The following is a 20,227-nucleotide window of genomic DNA, read 5'->3' on the forward strand; positions in this document are numbered from 1 at the left end:
TATTTAAATAAATAAGAAAGGATGAGCATTAAGCAGCTATGTTCCAAAAGAAAATGGAGGCAGAGCCGGGCGGTGGCACACGCCTTTAATCCCAGCACTCGGGAGGCAGAGGCAGCCGAATCCCTGTGAGTTCGAGGCCAGCCCGGTCTACAAGAGCTAGTTCCAGGACAGGCACCAAAAACTACAGAGAAACCGTGTCTCGAAAAAAAAAAAAAAAAAAAAAAAGAAAAGAAAAGAAAATTGAGGCAGGAATCTTAACATCTGGTAAGAGAAAGTTAAGGGGCAAAGAAAGAAACCACTTACTCATAGCATGGGAGAGCCTCAGTGCTGGGGGTAGTCGCAGGAAGTAGCCTGCTGGTGGAGGACAACACAGAGACTCACTGCTTCAATTTGCTTTTTTCCGCTTTGAGGCTACTGAGGTACACTGTGGCTACCATAAGATGGTTTGGGGGTGAAGTGGTAACCTATTCCTTAAAACTGTAAGTACTAGGGGCGGTTCATGACAACAGAGTTACGTGAAGCAGGCCTGAAAAGTAACTAGAGACCTGGTGGATTAATGGACCCCATGCCAGCACGTCCATTGGGTGAAGCCATCTCCGGCAGGAAGACAGGTGGTTGTAATCTCACTTGGTCACTCCATTAGCATCTGTGCTTGCAGAGCTGACTAAGGAATCCAAGTGTGGCATGTTATACCACAGGGCTATAAACACAGGGCTTCCTGAGAGAGCAAGGGAGAGCAACAGATCTGAGATGCCTTTGGCAGGTGTCTACCATCAGTGTGTCCTTTTATTCTCTGGTGAGTGTGCAGCTTTGTTAGGAAGGCTGGTGAAGATCTCCTAGACTTCATAGAAATCAGTGTCTCTGGATAAGGACCACGGAGAGACTAGGAACCCTCCTGCCTTCCACTGGCAGAGAACTGGAATCCCACTATTAATAACTTCATGTTTTTCTGCATGGAGCACCAATAAATGACCTGAGGATAGGGTTCCACATGTAAGAACTGCCAGGGGGCAATTATCAGGATAAATGAGAGTTCCTTCTTTTCAGAAGAGTGATGCTTTACCTGAGCACGTCATAGTCTTTCAGGCTTTGCCAATCAGGAGCCAGGCTGAGTTCTGCCATTGTGCATTTGTGAAGGAGCTTGCTTCAGCAGTTGTGCCAAAGTGTGAAAACAGCAATATGGGATGGAGAAGAATAGAAGGTGGTGTGGAGCAGGGGACTAATAAAGGATTAAGGAAGGCCGGGGGCTAGTAGGGCCGTGGCCTAGCGCTCTCCTGAGTAGCTGTTAGGCCCCTGAAACACTCCGCTGGCATACTTCAACAGCCATCTGAAGTAAAGGAGAAAGATGTTCTCCTTGAAGTTTTCTCTTCCAGGTCAAAGAGTCTCAACTTAGAATTCTAGGGAGAAGCTGTGAGGGAAAGGCTGAAAGAGGCTTGCCCAGAGAGAGCAATTCTCAGGGGGAGGTCACCTCATGACAGGATCTCCTCAGGGGGAATTTACCTCAGGGAGAATTCTCCTCAGGGAAGCCCTGCTCAGATGAAGCTTTTCTTGGGAAGCTCTCTGGTAGATCTGTCTTCTAGAACATAAGCTAAAGGGAGTTGCCCTTGGCGATGGGTTTCTGAGGTGGGGCACAATTCTTCCAAGGCTCTTTCCCTTACGGGGAACTCTTCTTGGGGGAGTTCTTTTCTGATTGAACCCTCTTCAGAGCAAAATTTTCATGTGGAACTCTTTCAGGGTTGTGCGACTTAGCGAACAAATTTTTATGGGAAGCGTGTATAGTGGGGAGCTTTCTTCTATGTCCTTTCTGTACCCAGTGTGGCCTCTGAGAGGTTCCTGCAGTGGGCACCTTCCTCCTCTTTAATAGGACAATACAGGAAGCAGTCCCACTGGGTGTTAACACTGCAGGGGTGGGAAAACATCTTCTCAGTTCATCCTAGGTTTGAGGTCAAGACCTCTGTAGCAAAAGCCAGCTAGTAAGAGACTAGCAGGCAAGTGTATTTAAGGTTAAGTTTTAAGTAACCTGGGAGAGTGCATCAGGAAATGAAGGCCTAGAGAAATAGCTAAACCTGAACACAGGTTTGATGAAAGTGGGTGGTCAGAGGGACAGGGTAGAAGGACAATGGTGTAGTCTAATAATAGGCTAGGGAAAACTTCCTAAGGCCTGTTCACATTGCTTTCTGTCTCCTTCACCTTCACAGGTAAGAACGTTTCTTTCTTCCTGGTACTTGAAAGGTACCGCTCACTTAAAGTCAGAGAAGTCACGTGACCTACTTCCCTGGAGAAGACCGGGCAAGGTCAGGGTTTCCTCCGACTTAGATTACATTTAGCTCTGACTCCATTCACTCCAGTCCTTCCCCTCCCTGTGCGGTGCATAATTTGCGGACTCTTCTAGAAATCTTCTTTTTCTTCTTCGTGGTTGTTGCCTATTTGCCAACCTCAGCAGAAGCCAGGCAGTAAGAGAATTCAAGTGATTCAGCTCCGTAGTTAACCTCCTGATACCCAGAAAGGTATCAGGTAGAAGGTGAAAAACCAATTCCAAGACAGATGAGCAGCAATCAGTGCTCCCATTGCTACGACAGATATGGTGTTGCTAGATACAGTGCTGTTATAAAACTATAATCCAGGACTGGAGAGATGGCTCAGAGGTTAAGAGCACTGGCTGTTCTTCAAGAAGTCCTGAGTTCAAATCCCAGCAACCACATGGTGGCTCACAACCATCTAGAATGAGATTTGGTGCCCTCTTCTGGCCTGCAGGAATACATGCCAAGACACTGTATACATAATCAATAAATAAATCTTAAAAGAAAACAAAACAAAACTATAACCCAGGGGAGAGTCCTTGCCTTTTTACTTACTCCCTTCACCTCCCCTTCAATCTCATAGAAATGAGTCACTAAATACATAACAGTGGAGGGGATTGAAGAAACTGCTTCCATCTCTCCCTAAACCAGCTTCCCGACCCTTCTATTGGCAAGAGCTCTCGGTGGAACAAGCAGCCCAGGGAGAGGCAGACCTGTGCCTGTGCAATTGTTTACCAGACCAGACCTTGAAAGGTGGGGGAGGAAGTCCAGAATTTGCATTGGCATTAACAAGCGTGTAACATCACTTAGAGCGCTCAGAAAGTCGGGGAAATCGCCAGACCGCTGCAGAAGTGCAACGGTTAATGTTCACTGTCAACTAGGCGGGATTTAGTATGGCCTAGGAAGTTGAGGCACGCCTCTAGGAGTATCTGTGAGGGCATTTCCAGAGCTTGGCTGAGGAGGGAAACCCTTCCTTCCGGAATGTAGATGGACATCTACCCTTGGGTTGGGGGCCTGCAAGGAATAGCAAGGGAAAAGGAGGAAGCCTTCTGAGTATGAATGAGCACGCCTGCTTCTCTGTTCCTGGTCTACCATGATGTGCACTGGGGGCTTGGTCATGCCTTTCCTGCCGTGACAGATCAGAAGAAGAACCTACAGCCTGCCTGGGAGACCCGAGGACGAGACTGACTCCTGCGTTGCTGGATGAAGCTTCAACAGAGGAAACGCTGTTCAAGAGGAGCTTTCAGGACAGTGACAATGGAGGTCTGTGGAGACAGATGGGGAGGAGACGTCCAGCGGAGGGAGCAGAGGTGAAACGGAATGGAAATGAGCTGTGTAGTCTTTCTTTCTCCACGGTGTCGTGGGATCTCATGTGGAAAATCAGCGCGATTATTTATCTCCATGATGCTGACCTCTTTGTATCTGTAGTAATAGCCTTGGCAGGAGCTTACATACAATTCCAAGTGGAACCAAATATTCATTTCTTATTTTTAACTAAGCTACAGATCAGCTGCAACTTGAAACACACACACATACACACACACACACAAATCCTATACTTCTTAAATTTGGCAACAGACGATAGCATCCTGTGTGCATTAAAAAGCACAAATGAAGCACAGTTGCTGATAAGCAAGGTATATTTTAATTTTCTTAATTATTTTCTCCTTCTACATATAATATCAACTTTATTTGGTAATCTGAGTTTGCCACCCTCTTCATTAGCTCACAGAACTCAATGAGGCGGGACTAGACATAATGATATTGATTTCTGCGGGCAGCTTGCAGACTTTGTCTTCATAATTAAACCTCTGCACATTGCTATATCCACAGGGTATTAGTCAGGGTCTGTAATTGAAAACACAATCACCTACTTAGGTAGCTTAAGCAGAAAGAAAATTTGTTATAGGATGTCAGGTATCACAGACTCTCTGGGAGGGTCAGAAGGTCAGGACCGGAAGCTATACAGTCACGTGTACCATTCACTTCAGCATCCGCAAGGACCACACAGGGTAGCACAGCAGTGTCCACTAGAGATGCCAGGTGCTCTGCTTCAGGACCTCTGCCAGTACCCCCCAAAACAGACCTGTGGCTGTTGGGTGTTCCTGTCTTACACACTGCTCCTTTCCAAATCCGAGCCTTACAATGGGGCACTAATCGGCAGGGTCTGAGTGGCAGACTTGGCCCTCAGAAATAGTTTCTTTTAATAAAAGAAGATTTACTTTTTATTTTTATTTGTGTCTGCATGGTGTGTGTGTGTGTGTGTGTGTGTGTGTGTGTGTGTGTGTGTGTGTGTATCATGTGTCTGCAGGTGCCTGCAGAATTCAATAGAGGACCTCAAACCTTCTGAAGCTGGAGTTTCAGGCCGTTCATTTTGAGTTGCTCGATGTGGGTGCTGGGAGCCACACTCTAGTCTTTCCTAAGAGCAGCTCTTAGTCAGAAAGCCACCTCTTCACTTCCAGGAGAAATAACTTCTTGTTTCCTTCTTGGAAAGTGCAAGTCCCCAACGTGCAATGGTCTCCAGTCACAGGAAGCTGTTCAAATGATGTGGGTAGCCACCAGCCTGGCAGCACCATACAGGCCGTGTGTGTCACCATGAGCCCTAGTTGCAGGACAACCCATTTTACCTTCTGGGTTCAGTTGTTCAGCACACAGGAGATTTCTGCCTTTGGCACTATTGTGAACAAAGTAGAAACATCCCACTGTAAGACACCTTAAAATGCTGGGCGCCTACCAAAGCTCCTCTGAAAGGTGTAACTCATCTCAACAGAAGCAGGCGTGAAGACTCCCACAGTGAAACTGAAGCCAGGATACCGGTGTCAGGGTGTCTCTGGGGCTCCCACTGCTTCTTAGAGATCTGTTGTTATCTATAACCCAGACTCTGGGGTTCAAAAATGACATAAGGACAAAAGTTAACACTGAGACCCTTGACAACAAAAAGTCAGAACAGAGACCCCGGGTAATGTTGTTAGAGCGGAGAAGCCAGTCAAGGGATCTCAGCAGGAAAAGTGCTCAGAGCAGAGGGGACACTCAGGGACTCTTTCTAGTTCTTGTTTAAATGTCTCGGTGAAAATGTCTCCTAAATCTGTGAGTTGATGCTAGAGATTTCCACAGAGCCATGGCATCTGAGTTCTGAAATCTGGAGTGGCGGGCACCGAGGCTTTGAACTGCCCTTTGTTTAAAGCTGGTGATTGCCACCTTTTGTTTAAGTCAAGGATTGTTATCCGAGTTGCTCTTTTGAAGGAATCACAGAGCCTTTGCATAACTTAGTCTAGGAGGACCTGGCAAATCAGGTCTTATGGGTGAGAACTGCTTAGACAAACGGCTGCTCTCAACAACCCCAGATAAGAGGTTTTGGTATTCGGAAACCGACTTTGAGATGCAATTTGTGTAACAACAAAGGCCGCTTTTGCAAAGCCAGGACAGTCAGTTCCGCAGATGCTGGCTCGCGCTGCTGTTGCTAAGCCTAAATTACATTTTTGGAGTGACCCTCTTTTTTGGACTGACCCACACAACATAGAACACCGAGTCGTTTGAGCCTGGGTTTCACACACCCATATAGCCCTAGAAAGCATAGCAGGAGGTATTTATGGATGCGCCTCTAGGTTCACTTTGAATTTAGAGGCAGGCAGAAACAAACACTAATTGTCTCCTGAAGGTATGTCTACAATCCTAGTCTCCCTGGATTCCCACAAATTCGGCTAAATACAAAATCACTCTGTGAAATTATAAAAGACACACGGACTCAAGTTCCCTAAACCAGAGTCAGTAAAACACCAGGCAAAGCAGGTCCCAGGGGACCTCAGGTGTTAGAATTAAGGTATAGCTGAACATAATGCCAAGGGGAAAGGGAATTGCATATGCAAGGAAAAGAGGTTCACATAAAAAAAAATGGGACACACATTCAGCTAAAGAATTAGCAAACTGAAAGAAATTACCCAGCATTGAGGCAAAAATCAAAGTGAGACAGCAACATGGCAAATATGAAATGGAAATTAAGAGGACATGGACAACCGAATGAGGTCTAATTTAGGATGAGTTAGAATTCCAGAACAAGATGACGGAGGGATAGTTAGAGTTACCGAGAGAGGGCCAAGAAGTGACAAACCATCACTCTGCTTCCTGTCACTTTTGGAAGCAACTGAAAATGTGCGTCCGGTGGGTTAAGTAGATAGAGATCAAATACCAGGTTTATTACTGACAGAACAGTTGAATAAGCATGGAGGAGCATGTCTAATAACAACACTCCCGATACTGCCTCGGGTCAAGCAAATTAACCCGTATTATAATAGGCACTGCTGGACAATCAGAGTCTCGGCCCTTGACCCTCATCCTCTCCAGTGTCTGTCCTGAAGAAAATTAAACACAGAGGAACAGGGGGCTGTCGGTGCCCAGAGAGAAGGGAGCAGCAGATATAGCAACTCAGATGCCTGAACCAAACTCACCCGCTGGATAAATCATCTTCCGGCTTCAGGAGACAGCAAGCATGCAGATTGAGACCAGAGATGCTGCTTTTAAAGGATCCACACCCCCTCAAAGGAAAGGCGTTAATTGAAGAGATCACTCAGAAGATTTTTACAGAATTCTTAAATCATGGACAGCACAATAAATGCTCAACCCTAGGCCCATGGCAGGAAAAGTGCAGAAATCACAGAAAGGAAACTGAAAGCAGTTGGGAGGTAAAGACAGTTCCACTAATGGACATCTGAGACACCATCAACAGGACAAGAACGAGGCACGCAAAGAAGACGCTCACATTGCTCAGAGGAAGTTTCTGTCAATTTACAATTACTCTTAGCAAAACTACCTGCCAAGGAAAGGGGTAAAATATATTTCCATACCCCCAGCGAGCCTGAGAGCATCTTATGGAAACCTGCAAAATGAATTCATCTCAGAAGGAACAACAGTTACATCAGAGGGACCATCAGGGACGAAATGTTATTTGAGAACCCCCTGGCGCCTTCCACTTTTTCTGTCTCTGGCCTCTTATGTCAACTTCCTGGCTTCACAGTGTGAATCAAATGGACTGATATTGCCCATTGTCTTAGTCCACGCTCTCCCGAGGACCTGGCAAAGCACTGGCACCTTCAGCACAAGTCCATGGTGTCCCCGGTGAGGAAAAAGAGAAATCCTGTAAGACAGGGAGGGGCGTTCATGTTTGAGAGCTGAACAGTGGTGAAGAAGATAGCGCACAACTCAGGTAGGAGCCTCACTGCCACCTCCAAGTGTTACAAAAAAAAACCTCCCTGCCTGTGCATTGTGTGGGAGGCACAAAAGAAGAGAAACTCGCATCTGCTTGGCTCTCTAGCTCTAGCCAAAGTCCGTCCCTGAAGCCCTCACTGCCCTGCTCTTGGGTGGCTCCCCTGGATACCCGTGGCTGTTCAGCAAGCCAGCTACGCTCTCTGGTGTGCCATTTTCTTTCATTTCTACAAGTGCCTGTGTGGCTCAGTGCAAATAAGGCTTGGTTGATGAGCTGCGAGAACCACGCTGGCCCAGAGCCTTCGCCCAACCTTCACACAGCTCCGAAACCTTGGCGAGAAGCCACAGCTCTGGGGTGGGGCTGGTAGAGTCAAGGAAGCCATTGGTTGCTTCCCTCAAGGGGAAATCAGGAGACTCAAGAGAGTGTACAAGGTTTCAGTGCATAGAATCTTTTTTTATTATTGATTTTTATTGACCTGTACATTTTTCTCTGCTCCTCTCCCTGCCTCTTCCCTCCCCACTTCAACCCCCCCCCCCACCAAGGTCCCCATGCTCCCAATTTGCTCAGGAGATCTTGTCTTTTTCTACTTTCTGCTTCCCATGTAGATTAGATCTATGTAAGTCTCTCTTAGTGTCCTCATCGTTGTCTAAGTTCTCTGGGACTGTGGTTTGTAGGCTGGTTTTCTTCACTCTATGTTTAAAAACCACCTATGAGTGAGTACATGTGATAATTGTCTTTCTGTGTCTGGGTTACCTCACTCAAAATAATGTTTTCTAGCTCCATCCATTTTCCTGCAAAATTCAAGATGTCATTATTTTTTCTGCTGTGTAGTACACCATTGTGTAAATTTACTACATTTTCCTTATCCATTTTTCGGTCGAGGGGTATTTAGGTTGTTTCCAGGTTCTGGCTATGACAAACAATGCTGCTATGAACATAACTGAGCACATGTCCTTGTGGCACGATTGAGCATCCTTTGGATATATACCCAAAAGTGGTATTACTGGGTCTTGAGGAAGGTTGTTTCCTAATTTTCTGAGAAATTGCCACACTGACATCCAAAGAGGTTGTATCAGCTTGCACTCCCACCAGTAACCGAGTGCACAGAATCTTAAAATAGTTTCTCTCCCCATAAAGTTCGCTGATCTGCCTGGGGATTGCCTCTGACCTGTGAGAGATCTAAACCAGACACATTTCTAATTTGGGATAAGACATGGTGATACCACGGCAAGAAAGAACCCAAGATCTCAAGACTCATCACATCAATTGATTATCTCGCTCCTGAAAAATCCATCAAGGTCCCCAGTGACTCTCTAGGGCAAAGGTCACCCAGGATCTGACTCCAGGATCTAGTCTGGTAGAGCCTCCATCTGTGCTTGGTATCTTTAGTGATGGATGCAAAGGAGCACAGAGAATCAAGGGTCTGCACCGCTTCCTCTCAGAAGTGGAGCACAGCACTTCGGCTCACAGCAGTTACAGTCACATGGCTATGTCCCCTAGTGCGCATGGAAGGATGGGAGGACACTGGCAAAGGGAAGAATGGGGGACACTGGCAAATAGGGAAGTCATGATTCCAAGGAACATTCTTCTTACAGCGTTGATGCTGAGATCATTTTAAAAATGCTACATCCCTCCTCATTCTCCCCATATCCATATTCCACGCACATCATTTCATTCAGGTTTGATAATTATCTCAGGAAGATTTCAATTTATTTTCTGTGGTCGTCCCATCATTTCTGGAAATATCCTAGTGAGAAGCCCAGCATTTGATCTTTTGTAGAGAAAGTCGTGATATGTGTGTGTGTGTGGGATCTCTGCAACCACCATGGACAGCCTAGTAACACTCTAAAGGAAGCAAGAGTCAGTTCAGTTCAACAAGACCTAGTAGCTAGTCTCGGTTCCAACTCCCAGAGTCTGACTTGGAGCAGTTTATTTTAGGCATACTTAAGCACAACACAATTTGATGAAGAATATCCTGGTGATAACTAACTCAGTCCTGTGCGCACAATAAAGTTTAAGACATGATCACATAGAAACTCTTTGGAAAGTACATGTAACATCGTCCATGAAGACAGGTTCTATGGAATGACAAGCTTGCCATAACAGTCTGGCCACATAGATACTGGAGGTTCCAGTATGATCTTGGCCACACAGACAAGGTCACCAGGATGTTAGCCACACTCAGTCCCAGCCTTCTGGGCTGAAAACAAGTTAGTTATACATCTCTCTTCTGAAGAGACAACACTGTGTGTTTAATATTCCTGGATCCCCTAGTACTTCTCGGTGAGCAAAAGAACTTCCATGTCTCCCACAGTGATAGTGGAAAAGATGGATCTAGAAAAAAAAGGGGGGCTTAAGATTACACACACACACATACATACACACATGTACACATATATATATACATACATAGACTCGTGTACACACATACACTCTCTTTCTCTTTCACACACACACACACACACACGCATACACACAGAGTCTAGAAAGATCTATTGAAATCTTCCCTGTCAAAACAAGAGTACAATTTTAACATGCCTACCTACCCTGGCATTGCTATTAGGACTTCCAGTCTGTGATTTCCCGTCATATCCCCAATGCAGACTCCTCAGCTCTCCGGGGACCAGTTAATTGTGCACTGACCGACTCCTTGCCACCCCAGTTCCCATCTTCTCTCTTGCCCATGCTGAGACCACAGGTCTGATTTGCATTCAGCCTATGGTTTTAAATATCAGATACTGTCTCCGGTATTTTCTCATTATGTCCTAAGTAGGCTTTGTCGCTGCTGGGCCCGAGCACTTCTGGGAACGAGCAGCATTTTTTAGACGGCTGCACGTTCTCTCCCACCCTTGTTTCCTCCCTCCTCCGGCACCTGGTCCTGAACACTGTGTGTTCACAGTGCACTCAATAACTGCTTGTTGAATCGAATTTTCTAAACCATACTAATTACTCATTCAGCTCGGGTGTCTGTGTCTACGTGGAATGATGGATTTCCAGACGCCGGGACTGAGGGTCAATTCAAATCTCTCGAGGGCCTATTGGGCCCACAGTGGTGGATCACCTTCCCTGTTCCATGCTGGTAAATACAGGGCGCAGGACTATGCTGCCCATGGTTTCTGAGCAGCTGCCCCGCATTTCACGCCTCCCCTAGAATGGGCCTTAGTGGTAGGCATGAAAATAAGCCCACCCCCCTCAATTCTGTCAACAAAAGGGCCAATGAATGTCAAATTAATGACTCATTGAAAGTCCATGGCATCCTGTTTCTGACTTCTTGGAGGAAGCAGACCCCAAGATTTCCGAGAACACTCTAAGCCATTTCTCCACTAAGCACTTCTTTCAGACGGTTGCACGATGACAATGTCTCCATTATGGCAAGCCTGGGACACTCCACACTCGGACTGCGATATTTAAATACTGTCCTGTTTCCTTCCTGGTGCCAAGTGCAGAGGGTGACTGGCTGCAGGGCAGCCACGGGCCTCACCTTTCCTCCCGTCCCCGTGTCGCGGGGCTGTGCAGATACAAATGCGAAAGCCTGATTTTGTAACGGGAGAAGACGCCTCCAATGGCTGAACAAAATGCCGATGAGCTAGGGCAGAAGTCGGCAAAGTGGCAGGGCCGTGAGTACGCGAAGCCGTGGCTGACTGGGTTCCAGTTGCCGGGTTTCAACAGTGGGCTTCGAGACAGGATGTTCGTGTGAATTACCAAAGGAGACAAGACATCGCCGAGAGCAGCTGATGAAGAGATCGCCCGGGCTAAGGCTCTCCGCACTGTGTCACAGCCCTGCAAGCCTGCATCGCTTGCTGATAATTTAGCAGCTTTGAAAACTCACTGTGGCGCAGCTCGGTGACAGCGCTCTCCTGGATTAGCAGCCACCGACAGCGTGAGAGAGGAAAAGGAAACGAGAAGTGGAGTCAGCGAGAAAAACAGAAATTAAGTGGCTTTGAAAATGACTGCACTCCCAGCATTTGGTTACACAGAACTGCAAAAGGGCATAGCTTTAAATATCTTAATATTAAAAATCGCCATACAATTGAAACATATTGTCTTACAAAGGGTAACTAATTCATGCTGTCTACATGGAAAACTACCCGGCTGAGGAATGAGAAGATATTAGATTTTATTAATAAGTGACTTTGAAAGAGGAGACACACTGCTCTCCCACCTTGGAGCTTCTACAACTGATGAGAGAACTTGGTTAGGGGAAAGACAAGCTATAGGCTGGCAAGATGGCCCGGCAGGGTAAGGTACCTGCTGTCACACTTGCTGACCTGAGTTTGATTCATGGGACCCACGTAGCAGAAGGAAAGCCGCAATTGTCTTCCGATCTTCACATATAAGCCACAGCACACACGTGTGACACACACACACACACACACACAGACACACACTGAAATAAATAAATGTGATAAAATATTTAAGTAAAGCATTTAAAGATAAGCTGCTTATTATTTTTATTTTCACAAGATTAATTTTATATTTAGGTGTGTGTGTGTGTGTGTGTGTGTGTGTGTGTGTGTGTGTGTGTGTGAACGTGAACACAGGCGCCCTCAGAGAGCAGAAGAGAGTTTCAGATCTCCTAGAATGGCAGTTAAGGGTTGCTGTGCCCCTACTCCCGTCCCATCCCCCCCGACGTGGGTGCTGGGAACCTGACTCAGGCCCTCTGCACATTAGAGCAGTAGGCGCACGTAACTGCTGAGCCATCCCTCCAGCCGGAGAAGCGACTTTGTGACCCTGTGATTCACAGTCTCCGTCCCTGAACATACGCTTTTTCCGTATCTCGAAACAGAGCACAGAAACGAGAACGCTGGCCTGAAGCTCAAACTGCTACTCTTGATCTCCGGCGTAAAGTTACTGTGCTCATAGTGAAAGCACCATTTTTTTTAGGACGAACTTCATCTGAAACGAAAAGGCCAGTAAAATAGAATCTAATGAAGATTTTTAAAATGCGATGAGAATTATTTGTTGCTAATGGGCCTGTTTTCAAACTAGTAGACCATGTCAGGCATGGTAGTGCACGCTTACAATGCCAGCCCTTGGAGACTGAGGCAGGAATTGAAGGTGAGATCCCTCGCCCTTTCTTTAAGGCTGTGTATGAATATATAATAAAACTAGTGGGATAGATGTTATTTATGAAGTCATTGGGGGTGACTGGACCCCATCTAGAACACCACCAGAGACTCATTTTCTCTGTGTATAACTCACCTCAGAGCTGTGCAAAGTTTGGAAACAGCATGTAGGTGACGTGGACATTGGTGAGAGCACTGTCAGATTCAGAACAGTCCTACAGGCAGAGCACAGCAGCCTCCTAGGGGTAGCTGGCAGAGAGCTACACACCGCAGAGCCCAAGACTTGGGTGTACCTCTTCGGAACAGAGGGCTAGAATCGGTGAATCGGGAAGGCAAGAGGAGACAATGACAGCGGACCAACAGGCTTCCTGACTGTGGAATAGAATCAGTCTCAGGGCACCCACGCTGAGGAAATAGCAGGGTTTTTTTTTTTTTTTTTTTTTTTTTTTTTTTTGATGTTCAACCCTGGGAGGTGGTTGCTGTGAAGAAGGCGAGCCCCTGGGAGTTGCCCACTGGGAAACCCACACAAAGCTGGTCATACTGACTTGTGGCTTCTCTCTCTGAGGGGCACAAGTGTTTATTTACCCAGAGCTGAGGAGCTGGGAGGCCTCTCGCCAAAAGGACACATAAAGATCAGAAGGAGTTTCTATGCGGCAGTGACTCTCAACCTTCCTAATGCTGCGACCCTTTTATATTTCACCTCGTGTTGTGGTGACCTCCAACCATACAACTATTTTGTTACTATGCCGTAACTGTAATTTTACTACTGTTATGAATCATAATGTAAGTATCTGATACACAGGATATCTGACATGTCACCTCGGTGAAAGGGTTGCAATCCGCAGGTTGAGAAACCCTGAGAAATATCTAAGAAATGCTTAGAGAAGGCAGTTTATATTTCATGTAAGGTCGGTGCAGGAGAGCCTGAGCGAACATTGAAGGATGGAGTCTAAGTGGGGCAACATTCAGGGAACAGCAGTCACAGGATTCCAGCTCAGTCTTTCCTAGCGGCTGCTTTGGGTATAAAACCCACTAAGCTCCCATTAACTCCAGAGAAAATGTCCATCTCCGTGTCTTCAGCAAGGTCACATGACCACTGAAGGTAAGTGGGAACTGGGATCTTACTATTGACTGCAAGTCCAGGCCCGGGTCTTCCCAGCGCTCAGCACCCAGTTTGTAAAGACTCTAACGGCTGCCCAGAAAGAGTTAAGCAGCAACCCAGACCGCAGCCTTGGTAGTGACCTGATTTGCTGTCTGCTGGCATCTGCAAACCTGAAGGCCAACATTTTCTAGAGGGATATGGAACTTTCACCGAGTGACCATAGTGTCCTGACTGTGCCCACCCCCCTGCAGTTTAGCTCCTTAAACTGTTCGTGTGGACAGACCGTTCACATAATCTGCCCCCAGTAAAAACCTCCTCCACCCAAGTCCCCCACGAGTTGTCACAGCCCAGTGCTGGAGACCAGCCAGACTGTGGTGCCTCTGCCAGGAGGGCTCTCAGAAGGCCGCCTGAGGCTTTCCTTCGCTGCCACTGTACTAAGTCACAGCCATACGTAATAAGACCTAGTCGCAAGTCTTCCCAGTGAATCATTGAACCTGGGGTGATGTCTCAAAACAAACAAACAAACAAACGGCCCAGCAAATATAATCACAAAGGACAATTAAATCAGCTTTAATTGCTGATTTACATAACACCGGCAGAGCATTAGAATTCAACAAATAATCAAGAGCTTAGAGTAAAATACCAGTCTTATTGCTTGCCTCTTCCCGTACCTCTACTCCTGTACCCTCCAGAGGAGCGTCTCTTGTAGATATTTCTTCTAATATTCATGTTAATATCTAGATACATATGCTTGCGTTTAGCCTGCCTTTCTTTCCCTCCTGTTTGGTTTTAAACAGGATGTCACTGTATATTTCAGGTGGCCTTTAACTCACAATCTCCTTGTCTCCTACGTGCTGGGAATACAGATGTGCGTCGCTGTGCCAGCTACTCAGAACTTGCTGGGTTTTCATATTTAGGCACTATTATTATTTCTGCTGTGGAAAATGAAGACTGGGCTGTCTTACCGGACCACCTCCAACACAATTAGCACGTTCTTGCCCAACCCCCGTAGTGTAGTTCTTGGTGAGATTTGAGACTGATACTGTTATGACGACCAATTACTCACCACAGAAATGTCCTAGGGCCGGAGAATTAATGGCTTACAGGTTAAGAGCACTTCCTGCTTTTCCAGAGGACCCAGGGCTGGGTTCCCAGCACACACAGGGCAGTTTACAACCTCCTGTAACTCCAGCTCCACGGGATCTAACACCTCTTTCAGGCCTCTGTGGGCACCCACACACACGTGGAGTACACATACAGACACATACACACACCTGCACATAAATAAAAACCAGTCTTTTAAAAATGCCCTAGAGGCGCTAGGCACCTTTAACCCCAGCACTCGAGAGGCAAGCGGATCTCTGTGAGTTCGAGGCCAGGCTGGTCTACAGAATGAGTTCTAGGACAACCAGGACTGTTACACAGCACAAAGAAACCCTGTCTCAAGAACCCAGGCACCCCACCCCCACCCAATGCCCCAGAAGCCAGCGTTCTAGCTTTTTATTTGTGCCACCACGAACTCTTGTCCCCCTCTTGACAGCGAGGCAAACACGAATATAAATCTGCCCTCCCCCTCTTCCCCGCCCCCTTGGGCTTTCTGTTCTCTTTCCTGTTGCTGTAGGGTTCTCTCTTTTCTTGTTTTGGATTCGCTGCCGCACACTCGTTTAGTCCTTTGGCGAAGCACCTCCTCCAGGGGCCTCTGGGAAACAGCCTCAGAGGATGTAGCTGGAGTCTCTCACATCCGGGTTCTGCCTTAACCCACCTTCCTACCAGAGTAAAGCAGGACCGGGGATTCAATGTGGAGCTGTCAATCACCTTTCTCAGACTTGCACGGCCTTTCCTCCAGTGTGTGCTAGCACCTAGCCCTGGAAGTCCACGGACTTCCTCACCTGGAATCTTTTATTTTGCCCAGTTTTACAATGAAATGTGTTGGTGTCCGTTTCTCAGTGGCAAAACTGATGTACTTTAAATTTAGGTGTTTTTTTTTCCTCTCTTCTTTTCTAGCTTTTTGAGACAGTGTTTCTTTCTGTAGCTTTGGAGCCTGTCTTGGAAACTAGCGCTCTCTCTCTCTCTCTCTCTCTCTCTCTCTCTCTCTCTCTCTCTCTCTCTCTCGTTATTAAGATTATGTTCTTAGAAATTTTAAGCCAGATGTGATGGTTCACAACAATAATTACAGAGCTAGGAAACCGAGGTAGGTTTACAACAAGTTCAAGGACAGACTGAGACCTTGCCTCAAGAAAGCAAAATTTTAAAAAAAAAGGGAAAAAAAAACCCTGTCTCATTTAATTTTCTCTTAACATTTTATCTATATAATTGTGTTTTGGGTTGATTTATAAAAATTTCTTCAATTTGTCTTTTAATTTCTATTGAATTTTTATTTTATAATATGTTAAAATAAATAGCACTAGTTATTTTCTGAATGCTCCCTCTAGTTTCCTGGTTTTGCTGTGGCTGTAACATCGCCTACCTACCTCAGGCATTTCTCCGGGCGTTTCCTTGTTACTCGTAGTTACTAAAATTGTGTTACTAACCCTGCCTTTGAGCTGGAGATTGACCTCGAAGCTTGGTGACTGATTCTTCCTCTCTTTCCTTTCTCCCTCCTTCTTCCATCCCTCCCTCTGTCTTTGTTCTGGGGACTGAACTCTGGACTCCCTACTAGGCCGGCCTCCTGCCGTTTGCCCAGCCCCTAGTGACTCTTAACCGGACTTTTTTTTTTTCCCCAACCGAGTTTCCGCTCTGTTGCCCAGGTAGGCCTCTAGGATCCAGTCATTCTTTCCTCGGTCCCTCGAATAACTGGGACTTCACTTCAGGGACATGCCACCAGGCCCCAGTCAGCTCTCTGTTGTCGGTTATCAGCCAGGACTGGGGAGTCAATTGTGTGAGCAAGGGGGCCCCACTCAAAGCTTTGAGAACAGACCTTTTTGTTAGAGACTCAGTCATGCAGTGGGAGGCCGGTCCTCTTGGGTCAGTCCCTCCACCGGGAAATTTTCCTACCTGGGGTACACTAGAGTTTTGATAGTTTGAGAAGGAAAGAAATTGAATTTCACCTTAAAGGATACTGATTTTTTTTTTCCACTTAGTCCCTATTTTTTTTTTCTTGTCTTTGTTCTCTTCTTTTTCTTTCCCTTCCTCCCTTCTTTTCTTCCTTTTAAATGTTCCGGGTAACCTTCCTCTAGTGGCTAGAGGCGGGATCTTGCCATGGAGCCCTGGTTGTTCGGGACCTCGGTGTCTCCTTGTCTTGGGTTCCTGAGAACTAGGGTTACAAATCACACACCACCACCGCGGCCCAGCAAGTCCCTTTTTTCAGATCCTTGGGCTTTTTTTATGGATGAAACCTCAGGATGAGCCAGTCACTGAATTCACCGATAGCCAGCGATAACAGACAAACATCCCTTTCTGGCTTGAGGCCCACTTCCGAGTTTGCAACCTCTCTGCTCAGCCCTGGAACCTGAGCCTTCCTCCTCTGGTGGGGAGCGCGGATGGCTGCGGGTTCTCTCTGCTGCTCATGTGAACTGGCTCATTTCCCCTCACCTCATCCCTCCCCTGCATCCCTACCCTACGGCTAGCTCTGACCTCTGAGCCTCTCCGGGGCTCTCTTGAGAAAGCTGGTTTCTCACTATGGCCTCCGCCATTTCGCACGGGTTCTTTGCGGCTGCGGTCATTGGCCCCCTGCCCACCCACGCTATGACTTCCAAAGTTTGTCTGGCATCTCTCTTCCAGGACCATCTTTTCTCCTCTTTCGTGGTAACTTTTTTTTTCTTTTTCTGTTTTGAGACAGGGTTTCCAATGTAACCCAGGTTAGCCTCAAATGGAAACTTCCAACCCTCCGTTTTCCATTTCTCAAGTGTTTAACTTAATGAAAACTCATGTACTGTGATCTCAGCGCTGTGTCCAGTTGCGGTTTTCTGTAAAGGTCTCCATTCTCTGTCAAGAGACGTTCTTTGATGAGAGGTGACAGCTGCAGGTATCTGTCGGGTAAGGATAGCTGGTTGACCTAAATACCTAAAGTACCATCCCTCATCTGGCGTTTGTTACTTGAAACAGAAGGAACGGAGTCTAAGAATTCTTGGCTTCCTCCGGACCTGTGAAACTGATGCGTGCCGCCACCCCCGTTAGACTGCGGCGCAGCGACTGTGTTCCGCGGCTGGGATGAGCTAAGGTAATTTTTCGAAGTGAAACCTCAAGCTGGTCTCTACCTTTGTGAGTTCCAGGAAGACCCAAGATTCCCACCCTCCAGGCCTTAACTGCCCGATGGCAAGTTTTATTCCGAAGCAAAACATTTCACGATCCAGGGTGCTTTTCTATTCTTTGAGAAAAATGACATTAATTATTTCTTCTGTTGAGGGAAGTAACACACGCTAACTGAGGGGAAATTGGGCAACCGAGGAGAAAACAAGAGGATAAGAATACTTCAACCCGGTGGTAGCCAGTGCATAAGAGCCAGTGCATAAGGCCTTCCAGCCTCTGGCTGTGGTTATGTGGGTGACAAGGGATCTTCAAGGTAACTGTGTCTATCCATGCCCCCCCCCCCCCCCTTTACATCTTGAAGACACTTCTCTACAGAGGAGTTTTAGAAACTCCTCTGAAAGCTGGTTATCCATCTGGCCACTCTCTGGGTTTTTGGTATTTGTTTCCAAATTTTGCTGTTAAAAATAGCACAATATGAAGCTTTTTTTTTCCAATATGAAGTTTTCAAATGTAAATTCTGGCCTACATTTTTACCTCCCCCCCACCGCCACCACCGTGGATGCAGTCTGGAAGCCATGAACAGACAGAAGCCACCACACTTTTCCAGAAAGTGTTCTTAATACCTGCTTCGTGTGTGGTGCTGGGGGCCAAACCTGGGCCTTGCACACACTAAACACACTCTACCCCTGAGCTCCAGCCAGGCCTTATGTTTCCATAGCAACAAATGAGAGCACAATTTCTCATTAGTTTCAATAGCTTCATAGATGTCCTAACTTTTTTTTTTAAATTGATATAATGCCTAAATGTGATTTCTAAAATAAAGGTCATCAAAATCCACCACGAAAAGCACCAGTCCCTGGGCTGGAGGGAGGGATCCGTGGGTAAGAGAACACTTGCTGTTCTTGTAGAAGACCTGAGTTCAGCTCACAACTGTCTGTAACTCCAATTACAGGGAATCCTCTTCTGGTCCCTGTGGGCGGGCACCTACCTGCACATGGCGCATGGACACGAATCCAGGTAAACACTCGTACACATAAAATAAACAGCTTGTAAGAAAGAAAACAGCACCAGGCCCCTGGCCCACTGTGCTCTGATGCGACCCCTGACTTTCTCTTTTGGGGAGGGGAGCAGAGTTTCTACATAGCTCTGGCTGTCCAAGATCTCAATATGTAGACAAGGCTGTCAGCAAACTCACAGAGATCTGTATGTCTGTCTCCTGAGTGCTGGGATTGAAGGTGTGTGTCACCACCTCTGGCTGCCCCTGACCTTTTAAGCTGTTGTTTAAGATACTCATCTCCAACAGTGTCTATTCCATTGTTTAATTTTTTTTAATTAGAGCAAAGTACAATAATATCTATGTATGAAAATGTCACAATGAAGCCTATTATTTTGTATGCTAATTGAAAACATAATTTAAAAGACTGAAAAGTCATTTAGAGCATCATCATCCTGTCAGGCGGTCCATGGAGCTCTCATCTTCCTGGAGAGTTCCATGCGAAGTTCTTGATAAATAGGCTTCAAGGTGAGCTAGGAACCAACCTGTTCTCTAGGAAGATGCCAAGTCACCAGCAGGTGTTGACGTCCACGCTGCTCCTCTAGCCTGCCCTCCGTTACTCTGTGTCCTAGGATGGGGCACGCCAAGCTGTGGCTTCCACTAGCCTCGTCTACCAAACACAGCTCTGCAATGGTCATGTTGAGAGTCCTTGCCCTCAGACAGCTCATGTATCAATGGTTCTCAACCAGGGTGAAGTTGCCCCTCAGCAAACACTTGGTAATATTTCCATATAGGTTTTGCAATAAAACCATAACTGAGAAGAGAAGTTATTGCATCTAGTTGGCAGAGTTCAGAGATACTACTAATTGTCCTACAATATGCATGGCAGGCCCTCGTAACAATGCACAGGACTGCCCCCGACCCAAAGCAATGAACAGGACAGTCCCTGTTAGGGTTTCTATTGCTGTGAAGAAATACCATACTATGACAACTATTATAAAGGAATGCATTTAATTGTGGCTGGTTTATAGTTCAGAGATTTAGTCCATTATCATTATGGTGAGAAGCGTGGTGACATGTAGGTGCTGGAGAAGTAGCTGCGTTCAGATCAGCAGGCAGCAAGAAGAGAGAGTGACGCTGAGCCTGGATCAAGCATTTGAAACCTCAAAGCCCACCCCCCAGTGATGCACTTCCTCCAACAGGGCCATACCTTCTGCAACAAAGCCACACCTCCTAATAGTGGCATTCCCTCTGAGCCTGTGGAGGCCATTCTCATTCAAACAACCACAGCCACCATAACCGTAAACCATCATGGTGGTAGCTGATCAGAAAAGAGAGCTCAACATTTATCTCTATTAACACTTTTTCAATGTAATT

The sequence above is a fragment of the Myodes glareolus genome, chromosome 17 (genome assembly GCF_982192425.1).
Source record: "Myodes glareolus chromosome 17, mMyoGla1.1, whole genome shotgun sequence".
NCBI classification, from domain to species: domain Eukaryota; kingdom Metazoa; phylum Chordata; class Mammalia; order Rodentia; family Cricetidae; genus Myodes; species Myodes glareolus.